At 41.0% G+C, this 25,826-nt stretch overlaps 1 non-coding gene and 1 pseudogene across 1 annotated transcript; both read right to left on the bottom strand.

Annotated features, from left to right (window-relative positions):
* LOC112632432 overlaps positions 1-25,826 on the bottom strand; it is a 66,792-nt pseudogene that overhangs the window by 20,895 nt on the left and 20,071 nt on the right.
* LOC112633898 lies at positions 13,524-13,590 on the bottom strand. Its single transcript, XR_003121658.1, has one exon. It is a non-coding gene; the product is annotated as a small nucleolar RNA SNORD98 (small nucleolar RNA).

The raw sequence follows: 25,826 nt of genomic DNA, 5'->3' as shown, positions 1-25,826 counted from the left end.
ATTTGAAGAATAAAGTATTAGACAACTAGCTATAGATGCTCATATTGGCTTAATTTGAAGATGTGAATTTCTTTTATTTATTTATTTATTTATTTATTTATTTATTTTGAGATGGAGTCTCGCCAGGCTGGAGTGCAGTGGTGCGATCTTGACTCACTGCAACCTCCACCTCTCAGGTTCAAGAGATTCTCCTGCTTCTGCTTCCCCAATAGCTAGGACTACAGGCATGTGCCATCACGTCAGGCTAATTTTTTGTATCTTTAGTAGAGATGAGGTTTCACTGTGTTAGCCGTGATGGTCTCAAAGACTTGATTTTCTAATATAGTAAAATATTTCACTTTGGATTTTACATCTAATATTCTGATGGAAATCAACATCAACCTTTATAACCTAGAAGAGTAACTGAAAGCTTCTAAACCAGGTTGTTATTACAGACTTTCCTTTCATCTCTATCTTCTCTTTTATCTTTATCATCGCCTGATTTTCTCCGTTTGGGTTTTGGCTCATCAGTTTCATCATCTCTTTCTTCTTTTTTATCTTTTCTCTCATATTGTTTGCTTTTTTTATTCTTTTCTTTTTTGAAGAAAAGGATAGATTTCTTCAAAATATTTCTCAGGAAGAGACAGTAATGATTTGTATATACGGACACCAAAATCCCTTTGAAGCACTTCATTGAAAGGTTCTGCAAACAATGAAACCTATAAAAGGGTATCAATATGAACCCAGCCAAATTTCAACAGAAATAATAAAGCTAGGACAGTAATTTAGCAAATAAAAACTTGCCACATATAACGATTATGTAAATTCATCAAACGTTTTAACACAATCATTAATTTTTTTTTGCTAAGCAGAGTCTTGCTCTGTCACCCAAACAGGAGTGCAGTGGCATGATTTGGCCTCACTGCAACCTCTGCTTCCTGAGTTCAAGGCATTCATCTGCCCCAGTCTCCCGAGTGACTAAGATTACAGGCTTGTGCCACCAAGCCCAGCTAATTTTTGTATTTTCAGTAGAGATGGAGTTTCGCCATGTTGGCCAGGCTGGTCGATCTCCTGACCTCAGGTGATCTGCCCGCCTTGGCCTCCCAAAGTGCTGCGATTCCAGGTGTGAACCACCCTGCCTAGCTGACCAACCATCAATCTTCATGATAAGTGTTCTTTATTCATTTACTTGGTAAGTTTTAAATCAAATGCCTGGTATGTACCATGGCCTGTTTTAGGCATTAGGGATATAGCACTGAAGAAAGCTGATAAAAACCCCTCCTATCATCCAGCTAGTGCACAGAAGTAATAAATAACCAAATCCTGAAGTCTCTGTTAACCTATTCCGGTTCTGGGGCTGCCTGGTTTTTAAGAAAAGGAAAAACCAAATCAACATCAAATTATATGAAATTAATTTGATTAATTTCATATAATTAATCAAATTATATGAAAAACGATATAAACAATATAAAATAGCAGGATAAACACCTAGAGAATAACAAGAGAGAATAGTATAAGACAAGGCCTCTCTGATAAGGTGACATTTAAAAAGTGACCAGAAGGCAATGAGGAAATAAACCATATTGGTATCTAGGAGAAAAAAATTCTGGATTAGGGAAACAATTTTAAACCCTGAATAGGGAGCATCTATTACTACTGTGCAAGCATCCACAGATAATGGGCTATAGTATACTCATAAACCTAAAACTATATGTTATATTTTATGTACCTATTTATTTTTTCTTTGAGACAGTTTCACACTTCTTGTCCAGGCTGGAGTGCAATGGCAGTATCTTGGCTCACTGCAATCTCTGCCTCCCAGGTTCAAGTGATTCTCTTGCCTCAGCCTCCCGAGTAGCTGGGATTATAGGTAAGTGACACTATGCCCAGCTTATTTTGTAATTTTAGTAGAGACAGTGTTTCTCCATGTTGGTCAGGCTGGTCTTGAACTCCCAACCTCCGGTGATCCACCTGCCTTGGACTCCGAAAGTGCTGGAATTACAGGTGAGCCACCACGCCTTGCCTTATGTACCTATTTCTAAGGCTAAAGTCCATTGCCTTCAATAGACTCTTAAAAAAGGCTAAAACAGGCCATGCACAGTGGCTCACGCCTGTAATCCCAGCACTTTGGGAGACTGAGGCAGATGGATCCGAGGTCGGGAGTTCAAGACCAGCCTGGCCAACATGGTGAAACTTGTCTGTATGAAAAACACAAAAATTAGCTGGGCATGGAGGCATACTCCTGTAATCCCAGCTTCTCAGGAGGCTGAGGCAGGAGAATCACTTGAACCAGGGAAGTGGAGGTTGCAGTGAGACAAGATTGCGCTGTTTCACTATAGCCTGGGCAACAGGGTGAGACTCCATCTCAAAAAGAAAGAAAAATAAAGGGCTAAAACTCGAAATGGTTGACCACAGCTCTTAAATGTGTCACCTTTGTAAATCTGATATATTTGCTAAAATATTTTATTCAGATCATTTTCTGATTATAAAGGATAATGCAATTTATTATAACTATAATTTGTTTTAGCCTATTTTTCATTAGTTGCCCTATCTTTTTCATTTCAAATTGAGATGGAGTCTTACTATGTTGCCCAGGCTGGCCTTGGACTCCTGGGCTCACGCAATTCTCCCACCTCAGCCCCTCAAAGTGCCATAGGGACTGTGCATAGTCCATGTATTTATTTATTAAGTGATTATTACAGGGATGGCACTATTAGGAATTATTTCAATTTATGGCAACTGCTTATTTTTGTATTATATTTTTTGAGACACAGTCTCACTCTGTTGTGCAGGCTGCAGTGCGGTGGTGCAATCTTGGCTCACTACAACCTCTGCCCACTGGGTTCAAGAGACTCTCTGCCCCGGCATCCTGAGTAGCTGGGATTATAGGTGCCTATCGCCTAACCTGGCTAATTTTTTGTATTCTTAGTAGAGATGGGGTTTCACCACGTTGGCCAGGCTAGTCTCAAACTCCTGACCTCGGGTGATCCACCTGTCTCAGCCTCCCAAAGTGCTGCGATTACAGGCATGAGCCACTGCACTCAGCCAGGCAACTGCTTTAAAAAAAAAGGTAATGTCATATAGCGTCTAATTTTAAGGACATCTGCTTATTGGAATAATAAACATTGGGAAAAAATCCCAACAACTTGGACATATTTTAATATTTATAACATGTTTTACATAAACACCAATAAGCATGGACTTTATGTTTCATAATTGCCTCAGTAATCCTCAAAGGTCTCTAGTCTTCTTTGATTTTCATCTTACCAGCTGGTGAACAATGACCTTCTGGGTGAAAGAAGCATGACTGATTTTTCCAATATAATTTAGAAAGTAACATAATTTAGAAAAGGACATAAGATATGTTGATAACATATAATAATTAAGCTCAATAATAATGTTACATACGATTTTGTACAGGGCACTACAAAATTAGTATGTTGGAAATTCTATTTTTAAGGAGTGAAGCAATTACACACTTAGAGATAAAAGTTTTCAATTGTTTTGGAAACTAACAAACATGTTGTAAAGTAAACTAAACTACATGTTGTAAAGCTGCACTAAAATAATGATACAGGCTAGGTGAAATGGCTCATGCCTGTAATCCCAGCACTCTAGGAGGCCAAGGCTAGTGGATCACCTGAGGTCAGGTTTTCAAGATCAGACTGGCCAACATGGGAAAACCCTGTCTCTACTAAAAATACAAAAAAATTATCAGGGGTTGGTGGCATGCAACTGTAATTCCGGCTACTCAGGAGGCTGGGAGAGGGGAACTGCTCAAACCTGGGAGGTGGAGGTTGCAGTGAGCCAACATCTAGGCACTGCACTCCAGCCGTGGTAACAGAGGAAGAGTCTATCTCGATAAATAAATAAATAGGCCAGGTGCAGTGAGCTCACGTCAGTAATCCCAGCAATTTGGGAGGCCGAGGCAGGTGGATCACTTGAGGTCGGGAGTTTGAGACCAGCCTGGCCAACATGGTGAAACCCTGTCTCTACTAAAAATACAAAAAATTAGCTGGGCATTGTGGTGGATGCCTGTAATCCCAGCTACCCAGGAGGCTGAGGCAGGAGAATTGCTTGAGCCTGGGAGGCAGAGGTTGTAGTGAGCTGAGATCGTGCCATTGCATTCCATCCCGGGCAACAAAGTGAGACTCTGTCTCAAAAATAAATAAATAAATAAAATAAGTAATAAAATAAAATAATGATACAAAAATAGATTAATAATGAAAAGTTAAACAACAATTACTTTCTCTTACAACTCAAGCACAAGTTAAATTTTAAATCTCTTGAAAAGGTATTAAATGCTATTTTTAAATCTAGAGAAAATAATAAAGCATTATCTCATCCCCAAAAGAGACAACTAGACATTATGGATATCCTGAAGAAAGAGCATACCACACTACTTATGAAAGCATCTTATGGAAAAAAACAGAACTGAATTTGATTAAGAATTTAGATCCAACTATCAATTTACACGAAATACAGAGGATAGAGGAACACATAAATCATACCACAGAAACGCAATCGGCAAAAGAGAGTCTGTAAGGAAACTTTAGAGGACAAATCATCTATTTTTTTCCCAAGAAGTAGATTACAAGAAAAAGACAAGAACTCAAAAAAACAAGAAAAGAGACATTCAGGGCCAGGCGCAGTGGCTCACATCTGTAATCCCAGCACTCTGGGAGGCCGAGGCGGGTGGATCACCTGAGGTCAGGAGTTCGAGACCAGCGTGATCAACACAGAGAAACCCCATCTCTACTGAAAAAATACAGAATTAGCCAGGCATGGTGGTTCATGCCTATAATCTCAGCTACTTGGGAGGCTGTGGCAGGAGAATCGCTTGAACCCGAGAGGCGGAGGTTGCAGTGAGCTGACATCGCATCAGTTCATTCCAGCCTAGACAATAAGAATGAAACTCTGTCTCGAAAAAAAAAAAAAAAAGAAACAAAGAGGCATTCAAAGAGAGTTCACAGATCTGGGTACTGTGGCTCATGCCTGTAATCTCAACATTTTGGGAGTCTGAGGCGGGCAGATCACCTGAGGTCAGGAGTTCGAGACCAGCCTGGCCTCTACTAAAAATACAAAAATTTGCTGGGCATGGTGGCAGGTGCCTGTCATCCCAGCTACTCAGGAGGTTGAAGGAGGAGAATTGCTTGAACCCGGGAGATGGAGATTGCAGTGAGCCACCATCATGCCAATGCACTCCAGCATCAGTAATAGAGCGAAACTCTGTCTTAAAAAAATCCACAAAAAGCAAAAAACAAACAAAAACTATTTCAGAGATATATTAACTAGTCATGATGTGTAGACCTTATATGGATCTTATTTCAAACTTAAAACATTACCTCAAATGAATGTTCTTTATTATCCTCTAATCTATACTCCAATAGGACACTCAAAGACATGATGCTACAATCAAACTTGCCACGTTTTGCAGCCCAATTTATACGTGCAACAATGGCTGGTTCATCAGGCAAAATACATCTTCTTTCTCGATGCTAGTATTCCATTTCCTCTTGATGTTGCCTTTCTTCTTCCTAAATATTTCAAATTTCAAGTCAAGGTGAAATCTGCAAGTATGATGTATATACAGGTGCAAGAGGAATACATATCAAATATATACCACATAAAGAAAAGGAAGAAAATTCCCATGGCTCTTCATGGTGCTTATACCAACCATAAGGGTTGAGAAGGGAGGAATGTCCAAATTGTAAGCTTTGATGGCTCCTAACTCTCCTTTGGATTTCCCAGTATAAGAAACTGCCTTGTAAAGGGGGGGGGGGATTATCTATATTGAAATTATATAAATTAGAAAATTCCAGGAAAATACTAGTGGTAGCATAGGTTTTGGATCTTCCTGAAACCCTACACTAAAAAGACAAAGCAATATAGACATCAAAATCAAAAACTGATAGCATTCACAACAAAACTAAGTGATAACGTATCCCCACAAACCAATATACAAATAGGTGGGAAAAGGCCAAAAGACCTATGTGCTACTGACGACTGTGTCCGAAGAAAACATAAGGAAGCAATGGGAGAACAAGAAAACCAAAAACCAGCCAGTAGGTCTTTACTGGAAAGCGCAGCCGCTGAAACTAGGCAAAATTTTACCCCTAACAAGAGAGTGAGTGGAAAATTTATTTTAAGATCTGAAGAGGCCGAGGCCACTCTAGCCTTACAAACTTGCAAAGCTCATTTACCAGGGCCCTATACTGAGGAGAAACTGCTGGGAGTAGGAGAAGGACAACAAAGACATAGGAGAACACCCAGATAAAAAGTGAGGAAGGGTAAAAGAAACAGCAAACTTCAGAAAGCAAGCCAACATATGTTTCTGACAAAACAAGAAAACAACAAAACGTAAGAGCAGAGCTCTATGAATTTAGAGAAGCCATCTGAAAGAAACTAAGTTTATAAAGTTCAGACCATCTAAATTCACATAAAAATGATTCAAGTATTGAGGTCAAATCCCATACAAATTTATTATTTTTGAAAAAAGAGAGTGAGAAGCAACAGCGGAATTACATCCCTGTACATGATGAAAGCGGGCCAGAGACACCACCACACGGCAGATGAAAATTTTAACTTACTATTTTTAAAGTGTGCTAAAAGAAAATGTTACAAGAGACACAGGCATTCTGCATCATGTTCTTAACATTCAAAATTCAGAAAGTGAGTATCTGATTGGTAGACAGATCATGTCTCTAACCCCATCTGCAGCAATTCTTCAGCTTCTGTAATAGAAGTGGCCGTGGGAAGGGAGAACAGGCCTGCTAAAAGACAATCCAGAAAGGGACTGGATGGAAGATGGAAAAGTTCTACAACTTGGTAAGGGTTTGTGCATTTCATTATATGCAACGTTTTTTTGAAACAGGGTCTCACTCTGTCACCCTGGCCAGAGAGTAGTGGTGTGATCATAGCTCACATAGTGTTGACCTCTTGGATTCAAGCAATCCTCCCATGTCAGCCTCCCAAGTAGCTGAGACTACAGGCACATGTGACCATGCTAGGCTCATTTTTTTTTTTTGAGACGGAGTCTCATGAACTTGTCTCCATCTATCCTGAACAATTCATTCTAAAGCACTCTTTTCAAGGAAGGTAGATGTCTACACGGTAGATGGAGGCCGGCAGGGTGGTGGAGCCACAACTGCCCAGTGATGTTGAGCTGCTTCATTACTGAATATTGAAACCCAGATAGAGCAACGAGAGTAATCCATGCAGAGACAGCACAGGGTAGAGAGTCAGATCATTGGAAGAATTGGAGGCATCTGTGTAAATTCACAGCTCTCAATATGCGTAAGATATAGAAATACATATAGATTTAAGTATTTGTAAGTGTTATCTATGTATCTTCCATATCTCTGTTCACTGAAAGGGGTTGGGAGCAGCAATCTAACTGCAATGAGTACATCTTGGCTTCTAAATACCACTTTTCATTAAAAAGGAACCAGGGCTTCCTGGGGAAATGACTGATTCCTGAACTAGGACAAGGATAGCACAAAACAAAATTGAAATGCTTTAAAATACTAGTAAGTAAAAAAGTCCTCAAAAAGTGATAAAGATATGTCAAAACGGCACATAACTTGAAAGAACTTCCACTGTCCAACTCTGGGACAATTTCATCATGAAAATGACTCACTGAGGGCCGAGCATGGTGGCTCACACCTGTAATCCCAGCACTTTGGGAGGCCAAAGCAGCTGAATCACCTGAGGTCAGGAGTTCAAGACCAGCCTGGCTAATATGGCGAAACCCCATCTCTACTAAAAATACAAAAATTAGCCATGCCTGGTGGTGGGCGCCTGTAATCCCAGCTACTCAAGAGGGTGAGGTACAAGAATCGCTTGAACCCAGGAGGCAGCAGTTGCATTGAGCTGAGATCGTGCCACTCCACTACAGCCTGGGCAACAGACAGAGACTCCGTCTCAAAAAATAAAAATAAGACAGGGTGCGGTGGCTCACGCCTGTAATCCCAGCACTTTGGGAGGCTGAGGTGGGTGGATCACAAGGTCAAGAGATGGCGCCCACCCTGGCCAACATGACGAAACTCCGTCTCTACTAAAAATACAAAAATTAGCTGGGAGTGGTGGCGCATGCCTGTAATCCCAGCTACTTGGGAGGCTGAGGCAGAAGAATAGCTTGAATCCAGGAAGCAGAGGTTGCAGTGAGCCAAGATCACGTCACTGCACTCCAGTCCGGCAACAGAGCACAACTCTGCCTCAAGAAATAAATAAATAAATAAATAAAAATAAAAAAATAATAAATAAAAATAAAAAATACATAAAAAATAAGAAATCACAAATCCATGCATCACCTAAGAACAAGGTCATTATCCTACACATTTATAAAATCATTATTACATTCAGGAAATTTAACACTGCTTTAATATTATCTAATGTTACATCTATATCCATAATCAAGTTTTTCCAAATGTCCCAAAAATACTCTTTATGACTTTTATTTTCGCCTATCTAGGATCTAGGTCAGGTTTCACTTAGTTCATTTCGTTGTTATGTCTCTTTAGCCTCCTTTAATCTAAGAGATCCCTTTAACCATTTCTTTCTTTTATCTTTTATTATGTGGACCATTTTTTTAAGTTTAGGAAAGCTTCTGAGAATTTTTCACATTCTATAATAATAACAATAAAATTAAAAATTTAAAAAAGAAAATTTCACTTTCTAGATTTATCTGTTTTCTCACATTTAGATTTAGAGTAAACATTTCTGGAAGGAATTCTCCATAAATAATGGTGTGTACTTTACAATGTATAAGATTTAGAAACCAATTATGTGGCTTATCCAATTACTGGGGCTATAACACACTTCTGAGATCCCTATATTTCAAATTCAGAAAACAAGTAACAGGCTTATGCATCCAGGAGTTATTCTACTTGACATAAAACAGAAGCATAAAACAGCTTGAATAAATAGTCTGAGTCTCAAGGTTTGATTCAATCAAACATTCTGTTTTAGAAGCAGCCAAATTCTGGGATAAGCACTGCACTAGAACTCAATTTCTGAGCCATTTACCTAGAACTGTTTTGTATCTTCATTGTGGTGGCGGTGGTGGTTATATAACTACATGCATCTTTAAAAACTCACAGAACTTTTCACTAAAAAGGTTGAATTTTATTATAAGTAAACTGCATCTTAATAAAAGCATACATACGGCCAGTCATGGTGGCTCATGCCTGTAACTCCAGCACTTTGAGAGGCCGAGGCAGGCGGATCACCTGAGGTTAGGAGTTTGAGACCAGCCTGACCAACATGGAGAAACACCGTCTCTACTAAAAATACAAAATTAGCCAAGCGTGGTGGCGCATGCCTGTAATCCCAGCTACTCCTCAGGCAGGAGAATTGCTTGAACCTAGGAGGTGAAGGTTGTGGTGAGCCGAGATCATGCCATTGCACTCCAGCCTAGGCAACAAGAATGAAACTCTGTCTCAAAAACTAAATAAATACACATAATCTTAACTCACATATTCCAAGAACACCCTATACACAAATATTAACACCACAGAGTATAATAATAGATTGAGTACATACCTCTTTATCATATTCAGATTTCCTATCATCCTCCTCATCCTCTTCTTTTTCAGATTTCTCTAACTCCTCCTGTTCTTATTTTTGTTCCTCTATTTAAGCTATTTTGTCAATTGGGCTATTCACTGGGACTTTAATCCTTTGGAACTAAGAGCTCGACTTGCTAATTCTTTTTGGAGGTCATTTACCTGAATATATGGAGCATAAAAACACAGGGGGAAAAAAAAGGGCGAGGGGGGAATAGAAATAGGAAACAAATTAACTGCAATTATCTTTTGTGGTGGGTGGGTGGGGGTGTGTGTGTGTGTGTGTGTTTTCTTTTTATTGAAAAGGAGTCTCACTCTGTCACCCAGGCTGGAGTGCAGTGCCGTGATCTTGGCTCACCGCAAGCTCTGCCTCCCAGGTTCAAGCGATTCTCCTGTCTAAGCCCCCCAAGCAGCTGGGATTACAGATGCGCACCACTCCACCCAAAGAATTTTTGTACTTTTAGTAGAGATGGGGTTTCACCATGTTGGTCAGGTTGGTCTCAAACTCCTCACCTTGCTATCAGCCTGCCTTGCCTCCCAAAGTGCTAGGATTACAGGTGTGAGCCACTGCACCCAGCCTTTTGTGTGACTTTTAAAAAATGTAGTGAAAAGAATATTTTTACAGCTCACACAACATTTGTGAAAATGCAAAATGATAGAAAATTTTTGAAAAATAAAACATCTTAACTTGCGTAAAAAATTTTTAAACGTTCTTTGACCCAGAAGTTCTAATTTCTACCCTACAGTACCATCCTAAATAGAAGAGGAAAACAACACACAAAACTTTATAGATTTACTTATTCCTTCTCCCCAAAAAAGTGAAGAGTCTAAATGTCTCATAAATTAGCCAGGTGTGGTGATGAACGCCTGTAGTCCTAACCACTTGGGAGGCTGAGATGGGAAGACTGCTTGAGCCCAGGAGTTTAAGGTTCCAGTGAACTATGCACCGCACTCGAGCCATGGTGACAGAGACCTTGTCTCTAAAAGTAAAGAAACAAATGTCCAATAGAGGAGTAATACCAGCAGGGAATGGGGCTCGTGCCTGTAATCCTAGCATCCTTGGAGTCCGAGGTGGGAGATTGCTTGAGGCCAGGAGTTTAAAATCAGCCTGGGGAACACAGGAAAACCCACTCTCTTTAAAAAAAAAATTAGCCAGGCATGCTGGAGCATGTCTTTAGCCCAAGCTACTTGAGAGGCTTAGGTGAGAGGACCACTTGAGACTAGGAGTTTGAAGCTGCAGTGAACTCTAATCACACCACTGCACTCTGTCCCTTTAAAAAATAATTAAAATAATAAGACCTAAGAAAAATCTGCATATCAATTTAATTGAATAGTATAAAATATTTAAAAATAATTACTTGGACAAAATTAATGTTAACAGGATGAGTCATTTTTCTTTTTTGTTTGTTTTCTTGAGGCAAGGTCTTGCTCTGTCACCCAGGCTGGAGTGGCAAAACCATGGCTCATGGCTTGCGGCTCACAGCGCACTGTGGCAGCCGTGATCCTGCCACCTCAGGCTCCTGAGTAGCTGGGGCGATAGGCATGCATCACCATGCTCAGCTAATTTTTTTTTTTTTTGCTGAAGACAGAGTCTCAGTATGTTGCCAGGGTTGATCTCGAACTACTGGGCTGTAGCAATCTGCCCATCTGGGCCTCCCAAAGTGCTGGGATTACAGGCATAAAGCATCGTGCCCAGCTGCAACCTTACACACACATTTTTAGACAGGATTTCATTTTTTTCCTAGGCTGGAATGCTGTGGCACAATCATAGTTCACTGCAGACTCCAGCTTCCAGGCTCAAGCAATCCTACCACCTCAGCTTCCCAAGTAGCTGGGGCTACAGGCATGCGCCACTATGCCCAAATAATTTTTAAAATTTTTGTAGACAGGGCCCCACTACGTGGCAGAAGCTGGTCTCGAACTCCTAGGCTGAGGCAATCCTCCTGCTTCAGCCTCCAGAAGTGCTGGGATCACAGGCATGAGCCACCTTGCCTGGCTTATTATTTTATGGCTGTTGGTGTTTTTTACTACTCAGTATTCTTGGGTTGAAGTGATCAAAACTTTTATATACAATAACCAACAAACCAATCACAAAGCTTGTACCCAGAAAAATACAAACGGAATAAAACCCACAGCAATGTTATGAATGATAGTGGGCCAGGCTGGGTGGGTCACATCTGTAATCCCAGCACTGTGGGAGGCCGAGGTGGGTGGATCAATTGAGGTCAGGAGTTCAGACCAGCACGGCCACCATGGTGAAACCCATCCCTACTAAAAATACAAAAATTAGTCAGGAATGGTGGCATAGGCCTGTAGTCCCAGCTACTCGGGAGGCTGAGGCAAGAGAATCCCTCGAACCCGGGAGGCAGAGGTTGAGATCGTGCCACTGCACTCCAGTCTAGGCGATGAAGCAAGATGCTGTCTCAAAAAAAAAAAAAAATGTGTATATATACACACACACACATATATATACCTACATATATATACACACATATACACATATATATGTATAAACACACACACACACTCACACATGGCCCAATATGGTCTCAAATTCCTAGATGCAAGTGATCTGCCCATCTATACTGCTGAAAGCTGGATTACCAGTCACTGTTACCAGTTATGTTCGTTCCTCCATGTGTGTTTTTTATGTAGTGTATGGTGTGCACTTGTACCTGTGTTCCTGTGCCTGTGAGAAGCAGAAATAGAAAAAGGGATTAGCATTCAGTGCCTGTTCTCCATCAGCCTCCTTGTGTTCACCCTGAAGCTTCTTGACCAGTTGCTGCTTATAGCCTCGGGAGAGAGTTTCCCACTCTGAGCGGCTGGGAAGGCAATGCCAAACATCTGGCAAAAATAAAACCACTGTCTCCACATGAGCTGGAACTGTACACCTCTTATGGGACTCCTCAGGACGATGGTAGCGAATCTCTACAAAATTGTACCTGTTGCAAGAGAAGAAGTGTGTTGGAAAAAAAATTCTAATTTAAATACAATTTAAAGACCCTAGTTCACTTGTAGCACATCAAGTAAAGAAATTTTGCTGCAAGAACTTGAGGTTGGTCCAAAAAATTATAGAAGCCATAGTTTCTCTTTTGGTACATTTGTACAATATTTAATAAGATAAAGGAAGAATATGTTCCCCCAAGGCATTTTCAAGTTTGATTACAGAGTTACCCATAGTTTAGAGAATACCTGAAGAAGCTGGATAGCTGTTCAGATTTCATGTGCTAAAAAAGAATATATATTCTCAAATTAAGTCACAAGAGATACAAAGGACAAATAAGCCTCAAGAGAAAATATGGCTGAACAAAAATAATCACAACTACATCATTTTATAACAAAAGAATAATAATGAAATAATGAAATGAAGTTCTCTCTTGATGATCTTCTCCAGCTATGCATGAAAAGTATTTTCAACATACATCCATCTTTCAAGGTACAGCATAACAAAACATTTAAATTTTCAGTTTATTTTGATTAGTTCTTAATCCTTTTTTTCCCCAAAACATTTTGGCGCCAAATAAACTTTAGCTACAAATGGGGATTTTCCTTTGAGATTACTTGCATGACCAGGATTGCTAAAAACGCGGGGCCAGGGGAAGGGGGAAGGCTGATGGACAAGGATGAATATATAAACTATTAGTACAACACTTCTAATCAAGAAATGAATTGGTACTTACCATCGTGTGCACACACTTAGATCAATGCCTGTCAGAGCCTTCCAACAATGAATAGCCGTTTTCATCAACACAGAGGAATGTTTTTCTGGGTCTGGTCCATCCAACGAAGGAGACCAGTTGCCTCCAGTGGCCATAGCTTCATCCTTGCCTTTCATGCCCACTAAAAACTAATTCGAAACAAAGAATCATTTGCATGTATTACACACCCTGTCAAATTACAGACAAGATACTTAAGAAGGAAAGGTACAAACCTTTCCAATATCATTTTTACTACCTCTGGTATCTGTCAGTCAAGGAAGAGTTCAGATCATTGTGTTTCACACTGCATTTCAGCAATGGAATAGGATTTACACACATCATAACTCATCCTTTTAAAATATTTCTTCAGATAGAGTTCTTTGAAAGAAACAAGCTATAATACAAACTTCAACAACATCCAAAGACACTCTGAATCCTGTTACCACTAAGATTCTACTATGTTGCAAATATAAAACAGCAAAATGACTGAACTAGTACTGTACAAATAAGATATAATCTGTAATGACAAAAACCCTCTACATCATTAAATTCTGGGTGCCTTAATACTGAAATTAGTCATGAAACTAATCAACAAATATTGAAATGTAGGATTTTAGATTTTATGTGTACAAGGTTACAGCTAAGCAGTGAATACATCTAAAGTTAAACAAATGTGTCCTTTTACCTTAACAAGTCTAGCAGGATGTTGGAATCCATCTGGAAGTTCTCGTGGGTCTTCAGCAAGAGCACATGACTTATGACACAAATCTTCCATACTAGGGCTAGCCACCAGACTTACCTATTATAGTCAAATAATTCAATCCTGTCAAAAGTCTAAAGTAATGTAAAAAATGAGAGGCACTACTAATTATCTTTACATATTAGATATTTGAAATTTTAAAATAAAAATAGGAAGTAATACTATAGCAGGAACAGTATTAGATACCTCAGCCTCCCAACGTGCTGGGATTACAGGCATGAGCCACCACACCAGACCTAGATACCTTATAATCACTTAATTTTAACTTTTGAATGGATGCTTTTTCAGTCAAACAATGCTTTAAACAAAAGAAAACTATAGACTATACATAATATACTGAATGCTTCCCTTAAGATTGACATTTAGAGCATTCATCTAACATTAAGTTTTATCAGAAGCTACCAGAAGTCATACAACATTCCAAATATCTCACTAACATCAACTTCATCTTCATATTTTTATGAGGTTTCAAATGTTAGAATAATAACCAGTTTTATAGCTCAAGAGATGAGGCAAAGAGAGCTTAAATTAAATTCTGTAACCAAAATAGGATCAAGCAGTTAAGAAGAAAACAGGTATTCGGGTCTACCTAACAAACACTTTCTGAACGTTAATTCTACATACTCTTAAACTGCTAGGAAAATTAAGCTTCATATCACAGTTGAATACAAATCTTTGTGCTGTGTAAGTGGTCAGCATCTGGTGGATCAAGAATGGTCGTATTTTTTTCTGAGGACTCTATTTCTCTGTGCATTACATAAAAATTGCAGTAATTTCCCAGCTGAAATGGTCTTGACAAAGGGAAAGCATCCACCCACGTAAACTGAGCATCAAAAAAGTCACTAGGGGGGCGGAGCAAGATGGCCGAAGAGGAACAGCTCCAGTCTCCAACTCCCAGCGCAAGCGACACAGAAGACCGGGGATTTCTGCATTTTCAACTGAGGTACTGGGTTCATCTCACTAGGGAGTGCCGGACAATCGGTGCTGGTCAGCTGCCGCAGCCCGAACAGTCAGAGCTGAAGCAGGGCGAGGCATCGCCTCACCTGGGAATTGCAAGGGGGAAAGGAATCCCTTTTCCTAGCCAGGGGAACTGAGACACACAACACCTGGAAAACCGGGTAACTCCCACCCCAATACTGCGCTTTAAGCAAATAGGCACACCAGGAGATTATATCCCACACCTGGCCGGGAGGGTCCCACGCCCACGGAGCCTCCCTCATTGCTAGCACAGCAGTCTGCGATCTACCGGCAAGGCAGCAGCGAGACTGGGGGAGGGGCGCCCGCCATTGCTGAGGCTTAAGTAGGTAAACAAAGCCGCTGGGAAGCTCGACCTGGGTGGAGCTCACAGCAGTTCAAGGAAACCTGCCTGTCTCTGTAGACTCCACCTCTGGGGACAGGGCACAGTAAACAACAACAAAAGCAGCAGAAACCTCTGCAGACGCAAACGACTCTGTCTGACAGCTTTGAAGAGAGCAGTGGATCTCCCAACACTGGTTGAGATCTGAGAACGGACAGACTGCCTGCTCAAGTGGGTCTCTGACCCCTGAGTAGCCTAACTGGGAGACATCCCCCACTAGGGGCAGTCTGACACCCCACACCTCACAGGGTGGAGTACACCCCTGAGAGGAATCTTCCAAAGCAAGAATTGGACAGGTACACTCGCTGTTCAGCAATATTCTATCTTCTGCAGCCTCTGCTGCTGATACCCAGGCAAACAAGGTCTGGAGTGGACCTCAAGCAATCTCCAACAGACCTACAGCCGAGGGTCCTGACTGTTAGAAGGAAAACTATCAAACAGGAAGGACACCTACACCAAAACGCCATCAGTACGTCACCATCATCAAAGACCAGAGGCAGATAAAACTACAAAGATGGGGAAAAAGCAGGGCAGAAAAGCTGGAAATTCAAAAAATAAGAGCACATCACCCCCGGCAAAGGAGCGCAGCTCATCGCCAGCAACGGATCAAAGCTGGACGGAGAATGACTTTGATGAGATGAGAGAAGAAGGATTCAGTCCATCAAACTTCTCAGAGCTAAAGGAGGAATTACGTACCCAGTGCAAAGAAACTAAAAATCTTGAAAAAAAAGTGGAAGAATTGATAGCTAGAGTAATTAATGCAGAGAAGGTCTTAAACGAAATGAAAGAGATGAAAACCATGACACGAGAAATACGTGACAAATGCACAAGCTTCAGTAACCAACTTGATCAACTGGAAGAAAGAGTGTCAGCGATTGAGGATCAAATGAATGAAATGAAGCGAGAAGAGAAACCAAAAGAAGAAAGAAGAAAAAGAAATGAACAAAGCCTGCAAGAACTATGGGATTATGTAAAAAGACCAAATCTACGTCTGATTGGGGTGCCTGAAAGTGAGGGGGAAAATGGAACCAAGTTGGAAAATACTCTTCAGGATATCATCCAGGAGAACTTCCCCAACCTATTAGGGCAGGCCAACATTCAAATCCAGGAAATACAGAGAACACCACAAAGATACTCCTCAAGAAGAGCAACTCCAAGACACATAATTGCCAGATTCACCAAAGTTGAAATGAAGGAAAAAATCTTAAGGGCAGCCAGAGATAAAGGTCGGGTTACCCACAAAGGGAAGCCCATCAGACTAACAGCAGATCTCTCGGCAGAAACTCTACAAGCCAGAAGAGAGTGGGGGTCAATATTCAACATTCTTAAAGAAAAGAATTTTCAATCCAGAATTTCATATCCAGCCAAACTAAGTTTCATAAGTGAAGGAGAAATAAAATCCTTTACAGATAAGCAAATGCTTAGAGATTTTGTCACCACTAGGCCTGCCTTACAAGAGACCCTAAAGGAAGCATTAAACATGGAAAGGAACAACCGGTATCAGCCATTGCTAAAACATGCCAAAATGTAAAGACCATTGAGGCTAGGAAGAAACTGCATCAACTAACGAGCAAAATAACCAGTTAATATCATAATGGCAGGATCAAGTTCACACATAACAATATTAACCTTAAATGTAAATGGACTAAATGCTCCAACTAAAAGACACAGACTGGCAAACTGGATAAAGAGTCAAGACCCATCAGTCTGCTGTATTCAGGAGACCCATCTCATATGCAGAGACATACATAGGCTCAAAATAAAGGGATGGAGGAAGATTTACCAAGCAAATGGAGAACAAAAAAAAGCAGGGGTTGCAATACCAGTCTCTGATAAAACAGACTTTAAACCATCAAAGATCAAAAGAGACAAAGAAGGCCATTACATAATGGTAAAGGGATCAATTCAACAGGAAGAGCTAACTAACCTAAATATATATGCACCCAATACAGGAGCACCCAGATTCATAAAGCAACTCCTTAGAGACTTACAAAGAGACTTACACTCCCATACAATAATAATGGGAGACTTCAACACTCCACTGTCAACATTAGACAGATCAACGAGACAGAAAGTCAACAAGGATATCCAGGAATTGAACTCATCTATGCAGCAAGCAGACCTAATAGACATCTATAGAATTCTCCACCCCAAATCAACAGAATATACATTCTTCTCAGCACCACATTGCACTTATTCCAAAATTGACCACATAATTGGAAGTAAAGCACTCCTCAGCAAATGTACAAGAACAGAAATTATAACAAACTGTCTCTCAGACCACAGTGCAATCAAACTAGAACCCGGGACTAAGAAACTCAATCAAAACTGCTCAACTACATGGAAACTGAACAACCTGCTCCTGAATGGACTACTGGGTACATAATGAAATGAAGGCAGAAATAAAGATGTTCTTTGAAACCAATGAGAACAAAGATACAACATACCAGAATCTCTGGGACACATATAAAGCAGTATGTAGAGGGAAATTTATAGCACTAAATGCCCACAAGAGAAAGCAGGAAAGATCTAAAATTGACACTCTAACATCACAATTAAAAGAACTAGAGAAGCAAGAGCAAACACATTCAAAAGCTAGCAGAAGGCAAGAAATAACTAAGATCAGAGCAGAACTGAAGGAGATAGAGACACAAAAAACCCTCCAAAAAATCAATGAATCCAGGAGTTGGTTTTTTTAAAAGATCAACAAAATTGACAGACCGCTAGCAAGACTAATAAAGAAGAAAAGAGAGAAATATCAAATAGACGCAATAAAAAATGATAACGGGGATATCACCACCAACCCCACAGAAATACAAACTACCATCAGAGAATACTATAAACACCTCTACACAAATAAACTGGAAAATCTAGAAGAAATGGATAATTTCCTGGACACTTACACTCTTCCAAAACTAAACCAGGAAGAAGTTGAATCCCTGAATAGACCAATAGCAGGCTCTGAAATTGAGGCAATAATTAATAGCCTACCAACCAAAAAAAGTCCAGGACCAGATGGTTTCACAGCTGAATTCTACCAGAGGTACAAGGAGGAGCTGGTACCATTCCTTCTGAAACTATTCCAATCAATAGAAAAAGAGGGAATCCTCCCTAACTCATATTATGAGGCCAACATCATCCTGATACCAAAGCCTGGCAGAGACACAACAAAAAAAGAGAATTTTAGACCAATATCCCTGATGAACATCGATGCAAAAATCCTCAATAAAATACTGGCAAACCGGATTCAGCAGCACATCAAAAAGCTTATCCACCATGATCAAGTGGGCTTCATCCCTGGGATGCAAGGCTGGTTCAACATTCGCAAATCAATATACATAATCCAGCATATAAACAGAACCAAAGACAAGAACCACATGATTATCTCAATAGATGCAGAAAAGGCTTTTGACAAAATTCAAGAGCCCTTCATGCTAAAAACGCTCAATAAATTCGGTATTGATGGAATGTACCTCAAAATAATAAGAGCTATTTATGACAAACCCACAGCCAATATCATACTGAATGGGCAAAAACTGGAAAAATTCCCTTTGAAAACTGGCACAAGACAGGGATGCCCTCTCTCACCACTCCTATTCAACATAGTGTCGGAAGTTCCAGCTAGGGTAATCAGGCAAGAGAAAGAAATCAACGGTATTCAGTTAGGAAAAGAAGAAGTCAAATTGCCCCTGTTTGCAGATGACATGATTGTATATTTAGAAAGCCCCATTGTCTCAGCCCAAAATCTCCTTAAGCTGATAAGCAACTTCAGCAAAGTCTCAGGATACAAAATTAATGTGCAAAAATCACAAGCATTCTTATACACCAGTAACAGACAAACAGAGAGCCAAATCAGGAATGAACTTCCATTCACAATTGCTTCAAAGAGAATCAAATACCTAGGAATCCAACTTACAAGGGATGTAAAGGACCTCTTCAAGGAGAACTACAAACCACTGCTCAGTGAAATAAAAGAGGACACAAACAAATAGAAGAACATACCATGCTCATGGATAGGAAGAATCAATATCTTGAAAATGGCCATACTACCCAAGGCAATTTATAGATTCAATGCCATCCCCATGAAGCTACCAACGAGTTTCTTCACAGAATTGGAAAAAACTGCTTTAAAATTCATATGGAACCAAAAAAGAGCCCGCATTGCCAAGACAATCCTAAGTCAAAAGAACAAAGCTGGAGGCATCATGCTACCTGACTTCAAACTATACTACAAGGCTACAGTAACCAAAACAGCATGGTACTGGTACCAAAACAGAGATATAGACCAATGGAACAGAACAGAGCCCTCAGAAATAACACCACACATCTACAGCCATCTGATCTTTGACAAACCTGAGAGAAACAAGAAATGGGGAAAGGATTCCCTATTTAATAAATGGTGCTGAGAAAATTGGCTAGCCATAAGTAGAAAGCTGAAACTGGATCCTTTCCTTACTCCTTATACGAAAATTAATTCAAGATGGATTAGAGACTTAAATGTTAGACCTAAAACCATAAAAACCCTAGAGAAAAACCTAGGTAGTACCATTCAGGACATAGGCATGGGCAAAGACTTCATGTCTAAAACACCAAAAGCAACGGCAACAAAAGCCAAAATTGACAAATGGGATCTAATTAAACTAAAGGGCTTCTGCACAGCGAAAGAAACTACCATCAGAGTGAACAGGCAACCTACGGAATGGGAGAAAATTTTTGCAATCTACTCATCTGACAAAGAGCTAATATCCAGAACCTACAAAGAACTCAAACAAATTTACATGAAAAAAACGAACAACCCCATCAAAAAGTGGGCAAAGGATATGAACAGACATTTCTCAAAAGAAGACATTCATACAGCCAACAGACACATGAAAAAATGCTCATCATCACTGGCCATCAGAGAAATGCAAATCAAAACCACAATGAGATACCATCTCACACCAGTTAGAATAGCGATCATTAAAAAGTCAGGAACCAACAGGTGCTGGAGAGGATGTGGAGAAATAGGAACACTTTTACACTGTTGGTGGGATTGTAAACTAGTTCAACCATTATGGAAAACAGTATGGCGATTCCTCAAGGATCTAGAACTAGATGTACCATATGACCCAGCCATCCCATTACTGGGTATATACCAAAGGATTATAAATCATGCTGCTATAAAGACACATGCACACGTATGTTTATTGTGGCACTATTCACAATAGCAAAGACTTGGAATCAACCCAAATGTCCATCAGTGACAGATTGGATTAAGAAAATGTGGCACATATACACCATGGAATACTATGCAGCCATAAAAAAGGATGAGTTTGTGTCCTTTGTAGGGACGTGGATGCAGCTGGAAACCATCATTCTTAGCAAACTATCACAAGAATAGAAAACCAAACACGGCATGTTCTCACTCATAGGTGGGAACTGAACAATGAGATCCCTTGGACTCAGGAAGGGGAACATCACACACAGGGGCCTATCATGGGGAGGGGGGAGGGGGGAGGGATTGCATTGGGAGTTATACCTGATGTAAATGATGAGTTGATGGGTGCTGACGAGTTGATGGGTGCAGCACACCAACATGGCACAAGTATACATATGTAACAAACCTGCACGTTATGCACATGTACCCTAGAATTTAAAGTATAAAAAAAAAAAAAAAGGGTCACTATGTACATACAAATTCTGATAATGGCGCCTTAGTTCCATCATGTCACAACTGGGACTGAAAAACAGACATAGGTAGTGAATAAATGGCCTTAATAAAAATTTTATTAATAAATAATAAAAATTTATTATTTATTGTATAATAAATACATAAACATTCTCTCAATTCTGTAGCAAATATAACTGGTTATAGTGAAAAGTAAGCTGAAAAAGGACAAAGTCAGTTACTAATGAGCTATAGATTTGGAAAGAAACCTGAAAATATTACTTTCAAATTTGTATACTCAAAGCTTTGAATAAGTAGTATTCTCAGTGTTATCCTTATTTCATTACTTTTTGTTACAGAAGACCCTCTGAAATAACTTGAACCTTAGCTCCAAAAAATGTCTGTACAAAGGCAGGTTTTCCTCAGTTGGAACTGCGGATTACTCCCAAAGTGCTGGGATTACGGGCTTGAGCCACCACAAGTGGCCTGGAAGAAGAGCTTTCTAAGTAGAAATTAAACAAGTTCACAGACCCAGAAGAAGATCCTGCAGAGCCTCAGTGACACTGACACTTATCACACATCATGTCCTTCATGTCCTTCTTTGGCTTAGCCTGATCCCCTCCTATTTCTTTTTAATTTATTGTTTAAGAGATAGGGTCTCACTGTTGCCCAGCACAGTGGCACAGTCAGAGCTCAGTACAGTGTCAAATTCCTGGACTCAAAATGATACTTCTACACCAGGTTCCTGACTAGCTGGGTACATAGGCATAGGCCACCATGCCCTGCTACTTTTAAAAACTTTCTGTAGAGATGGGAGTCTCATTATATGGCCCAGGCTAGTCTCCAATTCCTGACCGCAAGTCAAGCAATCGTCCTACCTCCCTGTGTACCTAAATGCTGGGATTTCAGGTGTGAAGTGATGTACCTGGTCCCTATCTTTTAACTTTTTTAGAATCTATACATCTATACATCTTCCTGGAAGTGACTCCCAGAATGTGCTCTCCATCTCCAAAACAGATGGAGTCTTGCTCTGTCCCCCAGGCTGGAATGCAGTGGCACCATTTCAGCTCACTGCAACCTCCACCTCCCAGGATCAAGCGATTCTCCTGCCTCAGTCTCCCAAGTAGCTGGGATTACAGGTGCATGCCACCATGGCCAGCTACTTTTTGTATTTTTAGTAGAGATAGGGTTTTGCCATGTTGGCCAGGGTGGTCTTGAACTCCTGACCTCAGATGATTTGCCCACCTTGATCTCCCAAAGTGCTGGGATTACAAGCGTGAGCCACCAGGCCTGGCCAGAAAGAAAAGTTTAGATTTTTAAGAGACAGCAACCAGATGCAAAGCTTTAACCTTGATTACATCCCGCAATTTAAAAAACTATGAAAGGCATTCTGGAGACAATTGGAAAAATGTGAACACAGACTGGGTCATCTATAATATTAGGACAATATGGTTAATCTTCTAAGGTGTGATAGTGATAATAGCATTTCGTTATATGGGGAACATTTTTTTTTTTTTTTTTTTGACAGAGTCTCACCCAAGCTGGAGTGCACTGGCGAGATCTCCACTGACTGCAACCTCGGCCTCCTGGGTTCAAGTGATTCTCCTGCCTCAGCCTCCCAAGTAGCTGGGATTACAGGCATGCACCACCACACTTAATTTTTGTATATTTAGTAGAGACAGGGTTTCACTATGTTGGCCAGGCTTTTCTCAAACTCCTGACATCTGGTGATCTACCCACCTCCGCCTTGCAAAATGCTGGAATTAGGGGCATGAGCCACCACCCCTGACCGGGAGCTCATTTTTTTGGTAGAAAGTACATGTTTAACTTTTTAGGAGTGAAACATCATCATGTCTCAACACGAAAAATAAAACGCACGGATACGGACATACAAAAGCATGGCAAAATATTAATTATTGAATCCACATTGTGGGTACGTAAGAGATTGTTTTACTATTCTTTCAGCATTTCTTGTGTTTAAAAATGTTCATATGAAAAAATAATTGAATGGCTGGGCATGGTGGCTCACACCTGTAATCCCAGCACTTTGGGGCCAAGAGTTTGAGACCAGCCTGGGCAACATGGTGAAACCCCATCTCAACTAAAAACACAAGAAATTAGCTGGGTGTGGTGGCACATGCCTGTAATCCCAGCTACTCAAGGGCCTGAGGCAGGAGAATCACTTGTACCCGGGAGATGGAAGTTGTAGTGAACCCAGATGGTGCCACTGTACTCCAGCCTGGGTGACACAGTGAGACTATGTCTCAAAGAAAGAAAAAAATAAAAAGGAAAAGAAAAGAAAAAAGAACCGATCAGTATTTCCATCCCAAAAAATTCATAGATTTAACAGCACCTCATGTGTTCTCAGATTACTGATCAGAAAAATACAACATGGACCTTCCTTTCAACAGGATTATAATGCAGACTATAGAGAGCAAAACCTAAAAACAAGTTTAAAATGTCATTTACTGAGGACTCGTAAGTTCCTTTGGAAAACATGAAGTAACTGACAAGCAGAGGGAGGATGAAAAAAAGGCAAAAGTAACAGAAACATTTTAATGAAAATTAAATTCAAGTTTATGTAAGTACCTACATAAGTAGACTATTTCCTGATCAAATGCCAAGATTCAAAAAATTTTATAAAAGAAAGAAATATGTTCATATTCATGGTCACATAATTTGTATTTTTTTTTTTTTTTGAGATGGAGTCTCGCTCTGTGGCACAGGCTGGAGTGCAGTGACGCAATCTGGGTGCAATACAACTTCCACCTCCCAGGTTCTAGTGATTCTCCTGCCTCAGCCTCCCAAGTAGCTGGGACAATAACTGTGTGCCCCCAAGCCCAGCTAATTTTTGTATTTTTAGTAGAGACAGGGTTTCACCATGTTGGCCAGGCCAGTCTTGATCTCTTGATCTCAGGTGATCTGCCTGCCTCGGCCTCCCAAAGTGCTGGGATTGCAGGGGTGAGCCACCAAGCCTGGTCCTTTAAAATTGGGGGGGGGGGAAAGGGGAAAAAAAAAGGTATGGAGTCTCACCATTTTGCCCAGGCTGGTCTAGAACTCCTGGGCTCAAGTGATCTGCTTACCTCGGCCTCCCAAAGTGCTGGGATTACAGATGTGAGCCACCACGCCTGGAGCTTTGTTCTCTTTCAAAGAGAACTTAGTAGGTCTTTTTAAAGGCTTGACTGATCCTATTTACAAAGATCATGAGAAAAGAATCCAGAAATAGCATGAAACTGGTCTGAAGTAATCTGTGGATCTGAAAATAATGGGATGAAAATTTTAATTTGGGTAGCATTCTGACACAATGAGAATGAAATCTGACAGCTGTCTGTTGCATAAACAGGTAAAATTGTGTCAGGCAAGACAGAAACTCCGAAAATGCCGAAATGAGAATTGATATTATAGTTAATTCTAACTTAAAAATGAGCCTGGGTGTAATGGCTCATACCTGTAATCCTAGCATTTTGACAGGCCGGGCTGTCAGGCCTGAGGAAGGGGGAGGCTTGTCGAGTTCTGCTTTCCTCACAGCCCAGCTCCCAGTTAGGCAGGGAAAAGCCTGGCTTAGAGGCTGCAGCATACACACCAGCCCCTTGCCACTGCCAATGGCCCTCATGACTGTCTCTGTTTGCAGATCTTTATTTCAGCAAGCGGCTTGCAGAAAATATTGTGGTGTCTTCGGGTGCTGGTGTTGCATCCTTCCCTGTGGCCCCTAGAATCAACTCTACCCACAGGTTAAATGAGACCCAAGGGACAAGCTAAAAGGTGGCATCAAACACAAGACACTTTTAAGTCATTTTCTGAAGGGAGGTGATTTTCCTGTCAAGCCCTGGAACAAACGTATTCCTATCCATGATCAGTCTTGGCCATAGGAGGCGTGCAGCTTTTCCTGAGATCCATTAGCCTCAAGGAGGCTCAAGCAGCCATTTCTTTTTAAATTAGGCTGATGAATGATTTCAATAAATAGATCCCCAGCAGCTCTCACCTCTGACCCTGCGGGATGAAGCATCACATTTCATAGTTAGGAACCTGCTGGTGGGCACCTTCAAATATTTGCTGCTTAAAAAGTTGGTGTTACTTCAGAGCGAGGCTCATAGCAAGGTAGCTAGCTCTAAAGCTAATGTGAGAATGGCAGGGGCAGGTGATGAGGAGGGAAAGGCAGGGCCCTCGCTCCCCAAAGCCTGCCTAGGCTGTTTCATAAACACCTGCATCTGGCCAACAGCCTCATCTCTCCTGACTTTCCAGGCTGTGCTGGTCAGATTGTGGCTTCTGCCTCTTTCTTTTGCAGATGACAGGAAGAGGGTCAGGCAGCCTTGCATTTTCTTACCAAAGCAATCATTTCAAGCCAGCTTTGCAAAATAACAATTTGTCTGTGTGGTGCTTTTCTAAATCACACACTTCTGTGTATCCTGCAGTGCCATGTGCCCACCGACCTAAGGGAACAAGGTAGGGACATATATGGAAGCCTTGGTGTCCCCGTGGCTCACACCCCGGCCCTGTGGCCAGGACATCCAGGGCCCAGCCTGGACTCTCCAGGATGCCTTGGAAAGATCCCCCTGGGCTCCTGCCGTCAGCTGATTGATCCCACGCCCTTCTGGGCTTTTCTCACCTGCTCCACCCCTGGTGTCACATCCGGGTCTCTCTGTTCACTCAGAGAAGAGGCACCTGCTTCTCAGGAGACATGGTTGGCTCTGGCATGGTGGAGAGATGATGATTTGAGGTTGGGTGTAACCAAGCTTGCAGAAAGTTGTGGAGACCTCTGTGCACATCCACATGTCCCAGGCCTCTTTCTGCATCGCAGGGGAGGGTCTCAGCCCAGACA

The sequence above is a fragment of the Theropithecus gelada genome, chromosome 10 (genome assembly GCF_003255815.1).
Source record: "Theropithecus gelada isolate Dixy chromosome 10, Tgel_1.0, whole genome shotgun sequence".
Lineage (NCBI taxonomy): Eukaryota > Metazoa > Chordata > Mammalia > Primates > Cercopithecidae > Theropithecus > Theropithecus gelada.
The sequence above is the reverse complement of the archived record's forward strand: the minus strand, read 5'-3'. Positions and strand labels throughout refer to the sequence as shown.